The following is a 14,299-nucleotide window of genomic DNA, read 5'->3' as shown; positions in this document are numbered from 1 at the left end:
TATGGAATTTTACACATCTTACTCACAACGTGTGCACTACTTAACCTAGGATTCTGAATACAATGTAGAATTCCTTAGCGAAGTACGGGTACATCAACTAGTATTTTCTAGGCTAGTATTATTTCGGGGGTTGTCGGTATTTAGCCATAATTCATTCTCATTCCGACAGCTGTGTTGGTGAACATGCTACAAATGAATTACATTTATTACCTCACCTTTCATAACATTTAATTTAGACAAAGTGGCGAACAAAAAACCCCACAAAGAACACACAAAAATTAAAAACTGGAATAGCTTACCTCATTTCTATTGGCTGCAGTGCACCGTATACTGTTATTTACCGTGTTAATTCATTTTTGTTCTGTTTGATCAAACTTGCTTTTCACATTAGCAAAGAACAACGATATTCACAGCATTATATCTGTAGGGCTCAGAAAAAGTGGTATAAGTCAACTACGTAGAATTATTTTTTTATTTACTGAGCAAGTGGTTGTGCGGTTTAGGTCATTCGGGGTATAGTGGGTTCGAACCCCACTGTCGGCAGACCTGAAGATGGTTCTCCATGGTTTGCCATTTTCACACCAGGCAAATACTGGGGCTGTCCCTTAATTAAGGCCACGGCTGCTTCCTTCCCTTTCTTATCCCATCGTCACCATAAGAGCTACCTGTATCGGTGCGGCGAATGGCAAATTGTAATTCTTTTTCTTGAAATTTGTTTAGAATATGTATATCCAACACATACAGCTTGAGAAAAGAGATACGACTCCTTCGTATGTCACAAGAACTGTACAATGGCACAAGTCAAAGTGGCATCATTCATTTCAACATAACGAAGCTTGATAAAAGTGTTGAAGTCAATTTGTGTCATTAACCTTGAACGGATTTTATTCAGTTGGCACTCCTGCAGTTCGTATGCAGACATGTGCCATTGTTATCCAGCATTACCGTGTTTTTTGTTTATAGTGGACACCGGTGACGTGACACCAAAAGGACGGCGTAACTGGTAAAACAGAAGAAAAGCCAAGCCTCGCCAAACTACAGGTTGAAATGTAGTGCTTGACTTTCTCCATACGGAAGAGACTAATTTCAAAGAATTGTGCGGGTTGGGATCAGCGGACCCCATACTTTGGGATAAACGCTAGGAAAGAGATAGAGAGAGTTTTGGGAAACTTTGACAATAGATTTAAATGTGTGACATCTCTCATCGAAACTGCAGAGAAAGCAACAATAAGCAACAATGAGGCTTCGACCTGGTGTAGTTGCAGATAAACGAAAATTCAGATTCCAAGCACGAACATACTTTTTGTGTGCAAATGGTTTTAGGGTGCCGGTATGCAAGGGGTACTTTGCGAAATCCTTGGATATTAGATGCAGATTGTTTCAAAAACGTTTGATGAAGAGGAGTAGTTCTATTAGTGATGTGCTAGTGTGGCAGACATGAGAGACAAGGATCCCCGAAGAGTAAATGGTCAACTGAGGCTAGAGAGAAAGTAAACGCATAGGCCTTCATAAATAATTTCCCTACATACGAGTCACCCTATTCCAGACAGAAGGCATGCAAGAAATATCCTCCAGCTTATCTTACATTAGAAGAAATGCATGAACTTTATAGGACGACCTCCGAGAAACAAATAAATGAATTCATTTTCTACACATTGAACATAGCTTTTTTAAACCTAAAACTTCTAAAAAAAATGTGGCGTGTTTCATCTACAGAGCAAAACAATAATAAGTGAAGAAGAAAAATGATATGAGAAAAAAGAAGGCAGAACATCAAGACGATGCAGAAAAAACTTGCGATAGTAAAACAGTTTATAAGAATATTGCGAAGGATGACTGTTCCATTTCAACATTAATTTACGGCGTCCGGCTCCATGGCTAAATGGTTAGCGTGTTGGCCTTTGTCCATAGGGGCCCCGGGTTCGATTCCCGACAGGGTCGGGAATTTTAACCATCATTGGTTAATTTCGCTGGCACGGGGGCTGGGTGTATGTGTCGTCTTCATCAAACCACACAGAGCAATTTTCTCGATGGTGCCAACGAAATATCTTCTTGTCTATTGAAGCATATTCAAGGCATGCCGCCTAATGTAGGTCACATTATATTGTGCTTGGACACATGTGGGAGACGGAACAGGAACAAGATTGTTCCTGTCATTGATTTCTTTATCGGTCAGTGTCACCACAATAGACCATACATTCATGACTCCAGGACATTCACACCTTGAATGTGACATAGACCACTCTCTGATTGAGAAGAAAAGAATAAAACAAATATGGTGACTGCCCATCCCAGTGACTGGTATCAGCTAGTAGGGACGCTAGCAGAAGAAAAAACCAAGTCACAGAAATGCCACAAGATATGTGTTTTTTTGAGACCTGCTGATTGGGCCGTTGGTTGAAAGAAACATAACAGAATATAAGAAGTGTATTCGGTGGCTTGATATTATGTGGTTGAGGTATTTGAAACGTGAACCTCAGAAAATATTTGTCAAGACAACCCTGGATAATGACGCTCCTTTTGTATTAATGGGCTTCCGTTGATGAGGACAAAATCACACATTGAAGTAATGCTACAATGAACCGTTCCCATCAGCAAGGACACGGACTTGTTGGATTTGCTTCATGTAATTGATCCCATTTTCCACTCAGTTTACAAAGATCCTCCTGTAAATTTCACTGTTGCGAGCATAGATCCTGAGCTGTATAGCAATGGTGGTGAAGACATGGCAGTAAACTAAACACATAAATGTATGAACATTTTATTTCATGTGTTTCAATTGTATTTGATTATTCAGACTGTATTACCACATTTGTTTAATGGGTATGTGGACCAAATGGCATACTTATGTCAATGCTCCTAATTATATAAGTAATTTATTTTGAGCATTTAACATAATTTTTGTTTGATTACTGTATTTGATTTTTGTTTCATAAACATAAAATAAATATTAAACTGAAATATAAAAATGTAAATCATGTATTCGCTAAGGCCTTTTTTTACCTCAACTGTGAAATAGGTTCTAAGACTTGTGTCACATTTCCCGAGCACTTTTGCTAACACTGCTCAAAACCACAGCAAACATCGGAAATGAGAGTCTGTTTCGTATTCTCTACAGACACGCAAACATACAAAGATTTTATTGCACTGAGATAACAAATGATTCTCCGGAATACAACCAAAACTACAAAGGAATTCGTCAGTGCTTTACAAGACGCAACAGATCCTGCCAGGAATAAGGATGGTTCATTCAGATTCCCATTTTTCAAATGACGTCGGCATGTTTTCCTGACTAATCCTTGGTTCGTAATGTCGTAGTACCCGGAGGAAAGCACGTCAGCGGGGTATGAAAATTGAGAGATTTTTCCTTATCAAGGGTGAATTAATTTTATAACGAATTAATTGAACAAATTCCGGGATCAGAATATTTTATCGTTATAGAGGTGGTTATCATTGTATCGGTAATCGTTGTACGGAGATTTCGCTGTATAGACCTACATCTGACACGTAACATCTATACCGGGTGATTCAAAGGGTTCCAGAAAAATCCAGAGCGGGGTCAAAGATCAAATTCTACGTCAGGGCAGCGTGGGAATTTCAGGAACGACATTATGAAAAAACTATGTAAGTATTATTTTTCGAAAATGATCTACATTTCTAAACAATTCAGAACTGAAGTGGCAGTCATTCTTGCACGCAGTGAAGTTAGACACTGAATTTTATTTACAAAAGCTGTTCGAACTGTTGCCACCACATTCAGTGCAGTCATCACATGAGCGTTAAAATCATGGCACAGGTAATCACACTATGTAATGAGACGCTTGGTTATATGAGAACTGGCAATCCGTTGCCCTGCTGCTGATTAGGTCATCAGTCCATAGACTGGATTGATGCAATTTTCCATGACACCTTATCCTGTGCCAAACATTTCATTTCTAAGTAACTTATACATCCTACATCTATTCTGATCTGTTTCTCATAGTCATACCTTGGTTTATCCCTCTTGTTATTACCACCTACATTTCCCTCAAAAACTAAATGAACATGTCCTGGGTGTTTTAAAATATGTATTATCTTCTATCCCTTCTTCTAGTCAAATTTCGCCAAATCATTCTTCTCTTACCCATTCGATTCAGTATCACTTCATTCGTGATTCGATCTAACCATCTCACTTCCATCATCTTCTGCGGCACCATATTTCAAAAGCTTCAATTCTCTTTCTTTATGACCTAGCCATTGTTCATGTTTCACTTCTATACAATGCCAAGCTCCAGATGAAAATCTTCAAAAACATTTTTCTAATCCCTATATCAATGTTCGAAGTGAGTAAATTTATTTTCTTAAGAAATACTTCCTTGCTTGTGTCAGTCTACATTTCATTTCCTCCTTAATTATGCCAGAGTTAGGTATTATACTACCCAAGTAACAGTATTCATTCACTTCCTTTAATAATTCATTTCCTAATCTAATATTTCCGGCATCACCTCACTTCGCTCGACTGCACTTCATTACATATGTTTTGGATTTATTTACTTTCATCTTGTACTTTTCCTCACAACTGTATACACACTATTCAGCATAATCTTCAGATGTTCTGCGGACTCCGATAAAATAACAATATCATCGTCAAATCTCGGAGTTTTGATTTTCTGTCGTTGGATTCCCTTTCTAAATACCTCTTTGATTTCCTTTACCGCGTGTTCTATATAAGCATTGAAAAGTAGATGGGACAAACTTCATTCTTCCTCACTCTTTTATGGATTGCTGCTTCTTTTTCAAAGCCTTCGATTCTTATCACTGCAGACAGATTATTGTAAATATTGTGGGCAATCCCTCTTTCTCGGTATCTGATCCGGATCGCCTTCAGAATCTCAAATAGTTTGATCCAGTTAACGTTATGGAATGCCCTTTCTGCATCTACGAATGCCATATACGTGGGTTAGTCCTTCGCAATTCAATCATCCAAGATCAGTCGTACAGTCTGGATTGTTTTACATGTTCCTACATTTCTTCTGAAACCAAACGAATTTCCTCCCAACTCAGCTTCAACTTGTCTTTCCATTCTATCATTTTTGTGTAGTAATACGCGTTAAAATGTTCCAAGCGTAAGTTAGTAAAATAATGGTGTGGTAGTTTTTACAATTTTTTGGAAATAGGTAAAACAACGTTTTGTCTGAAATCGGATGGCGCTTTTCGTGTATCAGACATATTACACACTAAATGGAATTACCTCGGCATGACGGTTTATCCTAAGACAGTCAGTATTTCTGAGAGGATGACATCCGTTCAGATGCCTTGACCCTATTTAGATCACTCAAAGCTTGTCGGACCTCCATATTGAGTCTCCTATGTCATCAGCATCAACAGTATGTTCTTATCATCTACTTATTCCTTTAATACAATTGTTGAATATGTTCCTGCCATCTTTTTGCCTTATCTTCTTTGCCTAGTAGTAGTTTTCCATCAGATCTCTTAACATTCATATACCTAGTTTTCCTTCCTACAAAAGTTTCCTTGGTTTTCCTATATACAGCATCTACTTTTCCTACTGCCATACAACTTTCAACATCCTTGTACTTCTATTTCAGCCATTCTTCTTTAGATGTCCTGGACTTTCTATCTACTGCATTATTTAATAGCCTATATCATTTTCTACCCTCCTATTTCTTTGCATTTTGCATACTTACGCCGTTCACGTAACTTAATAGCCTTTCAGTCTATCTATTTAAAACATAATATATAACACTGAATTCACTAAAGTGACATTAGATGACTAATATATTCATTATTTGCTCATATCTGACTAGTTTACGCAACGAACATAAGTTATATGCGCATTATTTAAAGTATTTTGTTAGATCCTGAGGATGTTCTTGTAAAACGAAATATTTCATTCTTTGTTTAATGACGTGTATGTTTTACAGGTATGTTATAGTGTTATATATTATGTTTTAACCTGTGAGTTCGACAGACTTACAAGCTTTTAAGTTACATCAATTCGACAATGGAAGTATGGTTTCTTTCCTAACAAAAGTTTTGTCCTTTGTCAATCAGGTCTAGCACCTCCTGAGTAATCCACTGATACATACATGACCTTATCTTTCTTCCTAACCTTTCTTCAGCAGCCCTACTGATCCCATACTTCACGACTGCTCGCGCTTCATCTACTGTGTTCCATTCAGCTTTTTCATTTAGTCGTTGTGCAACATGTTCCTTGAAATATTCCCTCACTCGCTTTCCCTTCAGTTTGTTTACATCCCATCTCCTTGCATTTTTTCCTTTCTTTCTTCAGCTTCTTCCACTTCAGACGACATATTTCTCAATACTCCGTTCCAGACACTTCCATTATTTCCCTGATGCAGGGTTTAGTCGAAGACTACACATTCCTATTCGAAAGCTGTTGTATATTAACCCTTGAGTGGGCTACTTCAGTTTATGCTCAACCTTTGAGTAACTCTGTGTACTGTAATTCATAGTGATGTTCGGCAGCCTAGTATACTATGTTGCAGAGAACAAGGACAGCAAGTGCTGAATAAAAGTAATCCCTTTCCTTGTTACCCTGCCACTGATAGAAGAGCAGAGTGAGAGGTAGCCGGAATGCATAATTATCCCGTCTTTTGAGAAAGTGCGCTCTATCGGAATTTCTTGCAACTGTATGTTTGGAACTTGCGTGGCATCTCCTCAAAGCAGATGATTATCTTTAGTTTTCAATTTTTGAAAGATATTATTATTATTATTATTATTATTATTATTATTATTATTATTATTATTATTATTATTATTATTATTATTATTATTATTATTATTATTATTATTATTATTATTATTATTATTATTATTATGCCTGGATGGTCCCTTTCGGAACACACGAAGCTTTATTTATTATTTCGTTTGCGGAGGATCCAGGATGCTTTCATCTGTTCACTAAAGATCCTCTTCCTTTCTTGCGTCCACTTCGTAGCTACTCTTTTTGGTACTTCATTCTCTGGAGTGACTTACCACTTGTCAATTTTCTTTCTATATATATTTCGATTCAAAATATGTTCAGGTAGAATTTGGGCGTTCTTCATGTCCGCTTTTCTATGTTGTGTCCGAGGGAAATTCTTTAGTTTATCAACTCTTTCAAGAATCTGATGTGTTAGTCTGGTTTCTGGAAGCCTCTTAACATGTCCATAAAATTTTAGCCTTAATTTCCTGAGGTCTGCAGCAATATTAGATAATAGTTCTGTGGATTTCCGGGATTGGAGGTGGTACCCTTCTTCTGTGTGTCCTGGTCCTAAAATTTTCCTCATGATTTTTACTCTTCTTTTAGGATATATTCGAGCTCTGCATATAAAGCCTCAGGTTTGATTACAGTATTGTAATGTTTAATCTTAACGTGGAGAGACATTTTTTTGTTGTAGATTTCTCTTGTTCTCCCATATCCTCTTCTGAGCTTTTGAACACGGTTGTTTTGGGCTATTTTTTCTCGTCCGATTGGTTCGAGGATTTCGCCCAGGTATTTGAAGTGAGGGACTCTGTTATTTTTTTTCGTATTTTGTATTGAGACTATGGATGTCTAGTTTTCAACAAACAAAATCAGCTTGCTCGAAGGAGATATGAACTCCGACCTTTTTGTCACATTCTTGGAGAACTTCAACTTGCTTTATCGCTGTAACTTCATCGCTGGACAAAAGGGCCAGGTCATTCGCGAAGGCTAAACACGGAAATTCAAGCTTGTTATTTGTGTCCCAATGTTTACAGGGTTCCAGCTATTTTGCGCTTTCAGTTCTTTTTCCCATTCCCTCATCACCTTATCTAGGGTGAGGATGAAGGGGAGCGGTAACAATCCATCACCTTGCCGGACAGCGGTTTTCATCAGGAATTCGTCTGTATTTCTCCCATGAATTTCACTCTTGACTTTGTGTCAGTGAGGGTCTGCTTGGTCAAGTTTAGCGTTTTAGTGTCTAGTCCCTGTTCTTTCAGGATGCTGAACAGAGATTGACGATCAATTGAGTCATAAGCCTTCTTGAAATCTACGAAGGTACAGATGATTGGGAGGTTTCTGAGGGCCCTGAATTTTAGAGTGGTTTTGAGGTTGAAGATCTGTTCAGTGCACGATCTGTGAGGGCGGAACCCAGCTTGATATTCACCAATCTTATGCTCGAGTTGTCCTTGTATTCTTTTCAACAGGCATGCAGAGAAAATTTTGTAGCCGACTTCACAGAGGGAGATTCCCCTATAGTTGTTGACATCAATTCTGTCTCCTTTTTTTGTGAAATGGGTGAATCAAGGCACATTTACTGTCTTCGGGGAGTTTTTCGTTCTTCCAGATTTTCTGTATGATTTCTGTAAGTTCTTTGAGTGAATTTGGATCAAGATTCTTAAGGAATTCTGCAACAATCCCGTCTCTTCCTGAGGTTCTGTTGTTCTTACTCGTTTAATGTGGCTCTGAATTTCTTCCTGGTTTGGTGGAGGTAATTTTGGGTGAGTGAAACTGGACGCTTCTTCAAGAAATCTTTCAGTGGGTTCGGGGCAGTTAAGAAGTTCTGAGAAGTATCGTGCAAGTTCTTGGCAGGTCTCTTTATTAGTAAGCGCCAATTTTCCATCTTGTTTCCTGAAACATAAGTTCTGTGGAATGTATCCTCGGATATTTTCTGTGAACATTCTGTAGATACCCCTTGCGTTGTGGTTTCTAAAGTTTTCTTCAATTGAGTCCAGTTGTTCTTTCAGGTGCTATTTTTTAATTGCCTGATGGTTTTGGATGCTTGTTTTCTGGTCTCATAAAATTCTTGTTGAGTTTTCTGGAATTTTCTACTGTTGTATTTCTGAATTGCAGATTTTTTATCTCTAGGGATTTGTCTCATGTTGAGTTCCACCAGGGGTGTTTTGTATTCCTTTTTAAGGGTATCATTTCTCGTGTCTTCTGTAGATTTTTTTTGTGTGGTATTATTCCCATGTTTTCGCTGGTTGATTTTCCCATGCTACTTTTAGATCGGTAAGAGGAATCCTTTTAATGTCAAATTTCTGTAGTTGGATTTTCTTGGGGTGGTATTTTCTTGGAGTAAATTTTACTTTAACTCTTTTCAGATAGTGAGCAGAGTCGATGGTTGCTGCTCTTCTCACTTGTACAGCATGTAGCTCTTTCTGTAGCGGATATGAGACAGCTACATGATGAATCTGAAATTTGCCAAAGGATTCAATGGGCGACCTCCGGGTTTTTTTGTTTCTTAGGATGCTTCCTGAGGCATGTGGACATGATTTTAAGGTTGCACTGTTGACATAGTTCAATGAGTCTTAAACCTTTTTTGTTGGTAAATTTGTGCGCCGGGTAGAATCCGACGGTTTTCCTATGTTCCTTTTTTCGGCCGATTTGTGCATTGAAATAGCCTAAGAGAATTTTGATGTCATCCTTTGGAAATTTTGACATTACCTTTACAAGTTTGTTCCAAAATTTGTCCACGCTTTGCGGGTTCTTGTTGTTGTCTATATTTGTAGGGGCGTGTGCACTTATTAATGTGTATTTTTATTGGCACACTGAATCCTCATGGTCATTGGGGGATTTTTGATGGAGTTATCTTCTTGCATCGAGTCCAGTATATATTTTTGTACTACGAAACTCATACCAAACTCATACCAAATTTAGAATCTTTTAGTCCATTTTACTTTTGAATATGCGATAATTTCCATAATCCAAGGTGGCTTCATCAGTAAAACGAGTTTCCTGCAAGGCAAGGATAAGAATTTTTGCCGACCAAGTTCTGTGTCTAAATTTAGTAATTTTCCTCGTTGAATTGAAGTGTTGATATTGAATGTACCAATGTATGTGGGGGTTTTGTGGGATAGTTCACCAATGAGCTCCGACTCTCTCCCATGTTTTCGTGGTCGTCCAGGCTCTCCAGAATCCGAAAGCCTGCTTCCCGTCTCAATGCGACGGGTGTAATGTGACTACGCTCACGAATCATGTTTGGCTTGTAATAGGAGATCCAGCAGTGCTGGGTGCTTAGGACCAGGGATTGTTAGTTCCTAGAGCTTGATATTGCCGCCGCACCCATAAAGTGTCAGACGCGGAGCAGGAAGCCAGTGGATACCACTCATATTATTATTATTATTATTATTATTATTATTATTATTATTATTATTATTATTATTATTATTATTATTATTATTATTATTATTTGTAATAAATACAGCGTGGGGCGTGATAATATGTACCATCACAGACTTGACAATTCTTTGACATGTTCTAATCCATTTCAAGACTTTTGAAGACTTCTCAAGTATTGCAAGCGATTTGACAAGTAAACTTGTGAATTATTGAAAATTCTTGTAATTTGACGAAAATTTGATGGTGTACAATAGGCATAAGTCAAGCTACTGTTGTCTTGGGACTATTTGTATTATCATTATCTTCATGAATTCAAAAGGAAGTTACTCAGTGGTGCGAGACTATCCAGGATACTTTGAAACCCATTAGTTCACAGTGGCTACTTTAGTTGCTATGAATGGAAATTATAATAAATTTAAATATTAAGTTGGGATTCTTCTTCATACTGCATTTGAAATTGTTATAAATATGTCTTCCTGCAATCTCAGTTACAATCCTTTATAATAAAGTCAATATTTTTGTGAAGTACACACGTGGTATTCTGTTGTGTGATTTTCAGTGTTTACTTTTATAGTATGCAATTGCTATTAAATCTTCATTTCTAATTCAAAATATCACAAAATCAATTTCGAAAAGTTCACTTAATGTTTTAAATTTAGTGCATGGTTACATAACTGTTACTGGCATCTCTCATGTAAAGTCATGTAGCAACTTACTGTAAGTTGCCTTTAATTTTCAATATCTTTGCAAAGATGTAGATTTTTGCTATATTTTCCCCTATATATTTGTGACACAATAGTTATTTATAAGATAAAAATGTTTGAAATCATAAAGAGGATATCTGAGCACCAATGAGTTTTAGAAACTCCATTTAGTCACTATAAGTATTTTTCAGTCGTTATTATCAGACCACCACTATCCCTGTAGGGTCACTATTTTTATACAGTGAGTAGAGTACTTTATATTTAATGTTATTTTTGTATAAATCATGGATTAGATATTTCCATTGATTTTTTCTTTATAAGTAATCAGTTCATCCCTTCCTCAGAAACACTTGAATCATCGGACACGACCTGAGATCTATGAACTTGCTTGTATGGTACGAGTCGTGTAGCAGAAAGCTTCCTTTACAAAAACGGTGAGTTCGATCCTTACCACCGGCAGCACTGAAGATGATTTTCCGAGGTTTCCCGTTTTCTCTCTAGGTAAATACTGGAGCTAAGTTAAGGTCACGGTCGCTTCATTCTCTAACCTGAGTTAGTGCAACGTTAAATCACTAGTAAATAAGGTGGACTATGTTCTAAAATGACAATTTTAATTTCCTCTTTAATTCGTATTACTTTACATGCACGTGTGGAGGCATATTGCATTAAATAATTTTAGTTCAGAGTTACATTATTTAAATAAACATACCTAACTTCCCAATAAATGACAACCACTGTTTTCTTCCGAAATCTTGATTTTTTCTCCAGAGAATAAACTCTCATTTATAGGAAAGAGTCCGACTCCATGACTAAATGGTAAATGAAATGGCGTAAGGCTTTTAGTGCCGGGAGTGTCAGAGGATATGTTCGGCTCGCAAGATGCATGTCTTTTGATTTGACGCCCGTAGGTGACCTGTGTGTCGTGATGAGGATGAAATGATGATGAAGACGACAAATTCACCCAGCCCCCGTGCCAGCGAAATTAACCAATGATGGTCAAAACTCCCGACCCTGCCGGGAATCGAACCCGAGACCCCTGTGACCAAAGGCCAGCACACTAACCATTTAGTCATGGAGCTGGATACTAAATGGTTAGCGTGCTGGCATTTGATTCAGTAGGTTCCGGGTTTGATTCCTGGCCGGGTCAGGGATTTTCATCTTCATCTGTTAATTCCGTTGGCTCGAGGGCTGGGTATTTGTGCCGTCTTCGTCATCATAGTTAGGGCCTCATCCTCACAGACACCCAGGTCACCTGTACGGCATCAGCTCGAAGGGCCTGCACCATGCCTCTTCGGAGGCCGCACGCCATTTTTTAATGTAAGAAAGGAGGAAAACACATGTGATTGCCTCTTACTCAGAGGCACCTGGTTTCAACCTCAAGTGAGAATGTGTCTCTAATGAGAGGCTGCGGTCCCAGTCAGGAAAATTAAAAGCTCTCCTATGAGAGAAAGTTTATGGAACCTCTGTGTTTCGAAAAACAGTAAAAGAAGTTAGCAGAACATAAAAGCATTATATCATTAATCATCATCATGTTACTGTTTTTACGTACCACTTACTAATTTTGGGGTTTTCGGAGACGTCGAGGTGCCAGAATGTTGTCCCGCAGAAGTTCTTTTAAGTGCCAGTAAATCTACCGACACGAGGCTGACCTATTTGAGCACGTTCAAATACCACCGGCCTGAGCCAGGATCGAACCTGCCAAGTTGGGGTCAGAAGGCCAGCGCTCTACCGCCTGTGCTACTCAACCAGGTATTATTATTATTATTATTATTATTATTATTATTATTATTATTATTATTATTATAGTTGGATTCAGCATCTCAGACGATAGAGTGCTGCCTTTCTGAGCTCAAGTTGGCGGGTTCTGTCCCGTCTCATTCCGATGGTATTTGAATTCCTCAGAAACGTCAGACTCGTATCGGTAGATTAACTGCCACGTAAAAAAAAGAGCTCCTGCGGGACAAAATTCTGTCATCTCGGTGGCTTTGAAAACCGGAAAGAATTAGTTAGTGGGACGTAAAATTAGTAACATAAATAATTATATTTGTTTAACGGCCATGCCAATTAATAACGAAATATCAGTATTCTGTCCCTCAGCAGTTCATTTGACGTGTTAGAAACCTACAATTCGAGACTGCTGCATATTAATCACCTGTAAACGCCCACCTATCTTAACTAGGATCAAACGCGCTGTCTTTAAAATGAGAAAACCAAGGCTGCGTCACCGAGGTCGGTCACACAATTGTTGCAGATTTGCAGGAAAGGAAAAAACTGAATGTGTCTGTGAAGGCACCTGTGTACTATCTCCGAGAATGACTGAAATGTTAATGGTAGTTCTTACTGGAACTCCTTGCAGTACCTGTCAAGAAATAGCAGAGAGATTACACAAGGTGGCTACTTCCGCCGGTGCGAGCATCCGTCGCCTGGAGCATGAGATTAGCATTCCTGTTTATCCTGAGGTAGAGTTCAGTGACGTCTCGCTGCTGTGGAGCTCTTCTTACCCTTAACTTGTTGTTCCGAGTAAGAAGAGAGCGTAAAATCGAATGAATATTGTGTATCTTGAGATCCAACTATAATGACCGTGTTAAACTATGTGCACTGTAACTTACGGTAATTTTTAGAACAATTATACGAAAATTGTACAATATTTTTTGCGAACTCAGAGTACAGACTTCAAGGCCGACACTGTTCGTGGGCATTGAGGCGCTTTAATCTGAGATGATGTACCAGTAGATCCATTTGCTCATTAGAAGACCAATTTAAGGAAAAATATCGGGAAGTCCAGAAGACTATTAACAGTTAAATATGCGTTAAACACAGTGCATTATTGTTACTACTGTATTAATACGGAATAATGAAAGTGATTTTAAGTGTTCTTTTATGCATATTGAATTTCCCGAAGTATTTGCGTATCCGTAGCCAGGTCACCGTAGGTCGAAAAATAATTAATTGTAATATCGGAGTGTGTGAGAGCCAATTGAGATCGTTACCGGCTTGTTACCAAGACAGCCGATGTTCTTATCCAGCTCAGTGGATGCGGGATTTTGGAAACGAGAACTCAAGCCCTTAAATATAGAAGGGTTGAACGTCGCACTAATATATATGTGTGTTTGAGTCATCAGTCCATAGACTGGTTTGATGCAGCTCCCCATGCCACCCTATCCTGTGTTAACCTTTTCATTTCTACGTAACTATTGCATCCTACATCTGCTCTAATCTGCTTGTCATATTCATACCTTGGTCTACCCCTACCGTTCTTACCACCTACACTTCCTTCAAAAACCAACTGAACAAGTCCTGGGTGTCTTAAGATGTGTCCTACCATTCTATCTCTTCTTCTCGTCAAATTTAGCCAAATCGATCTCCTCTCACCAATTCGATTCAGTATCTCTTCATTCGTGAATCGATCTATCCATCTCACCTTCAGCATTCTTCTGTAACACCACATTTCAAAAGCTTCTATTCTCTTTCTTTCTGAGCTAGTTATCGTCCATGTTTCATTTCCATA

The sequence above is a fragment of the Anabrus simplex genome, chromosome 2, assembly GCF_040414725.1.
Source record: "Anabrus simplex isolate iqAnaSimp1 chromosome 2, ASM4041472v1, whole genome shotgun sequence".
Classification (NCBI taxonomy): Eukaryota; Metazoa; Arthropoda; class Insecta; order Orthoptera; family Tettigoniidae; genus Anabrus; species Anabrus simplex.
This window is presented reverse-complemented; position numbering follows the sequence as displayed.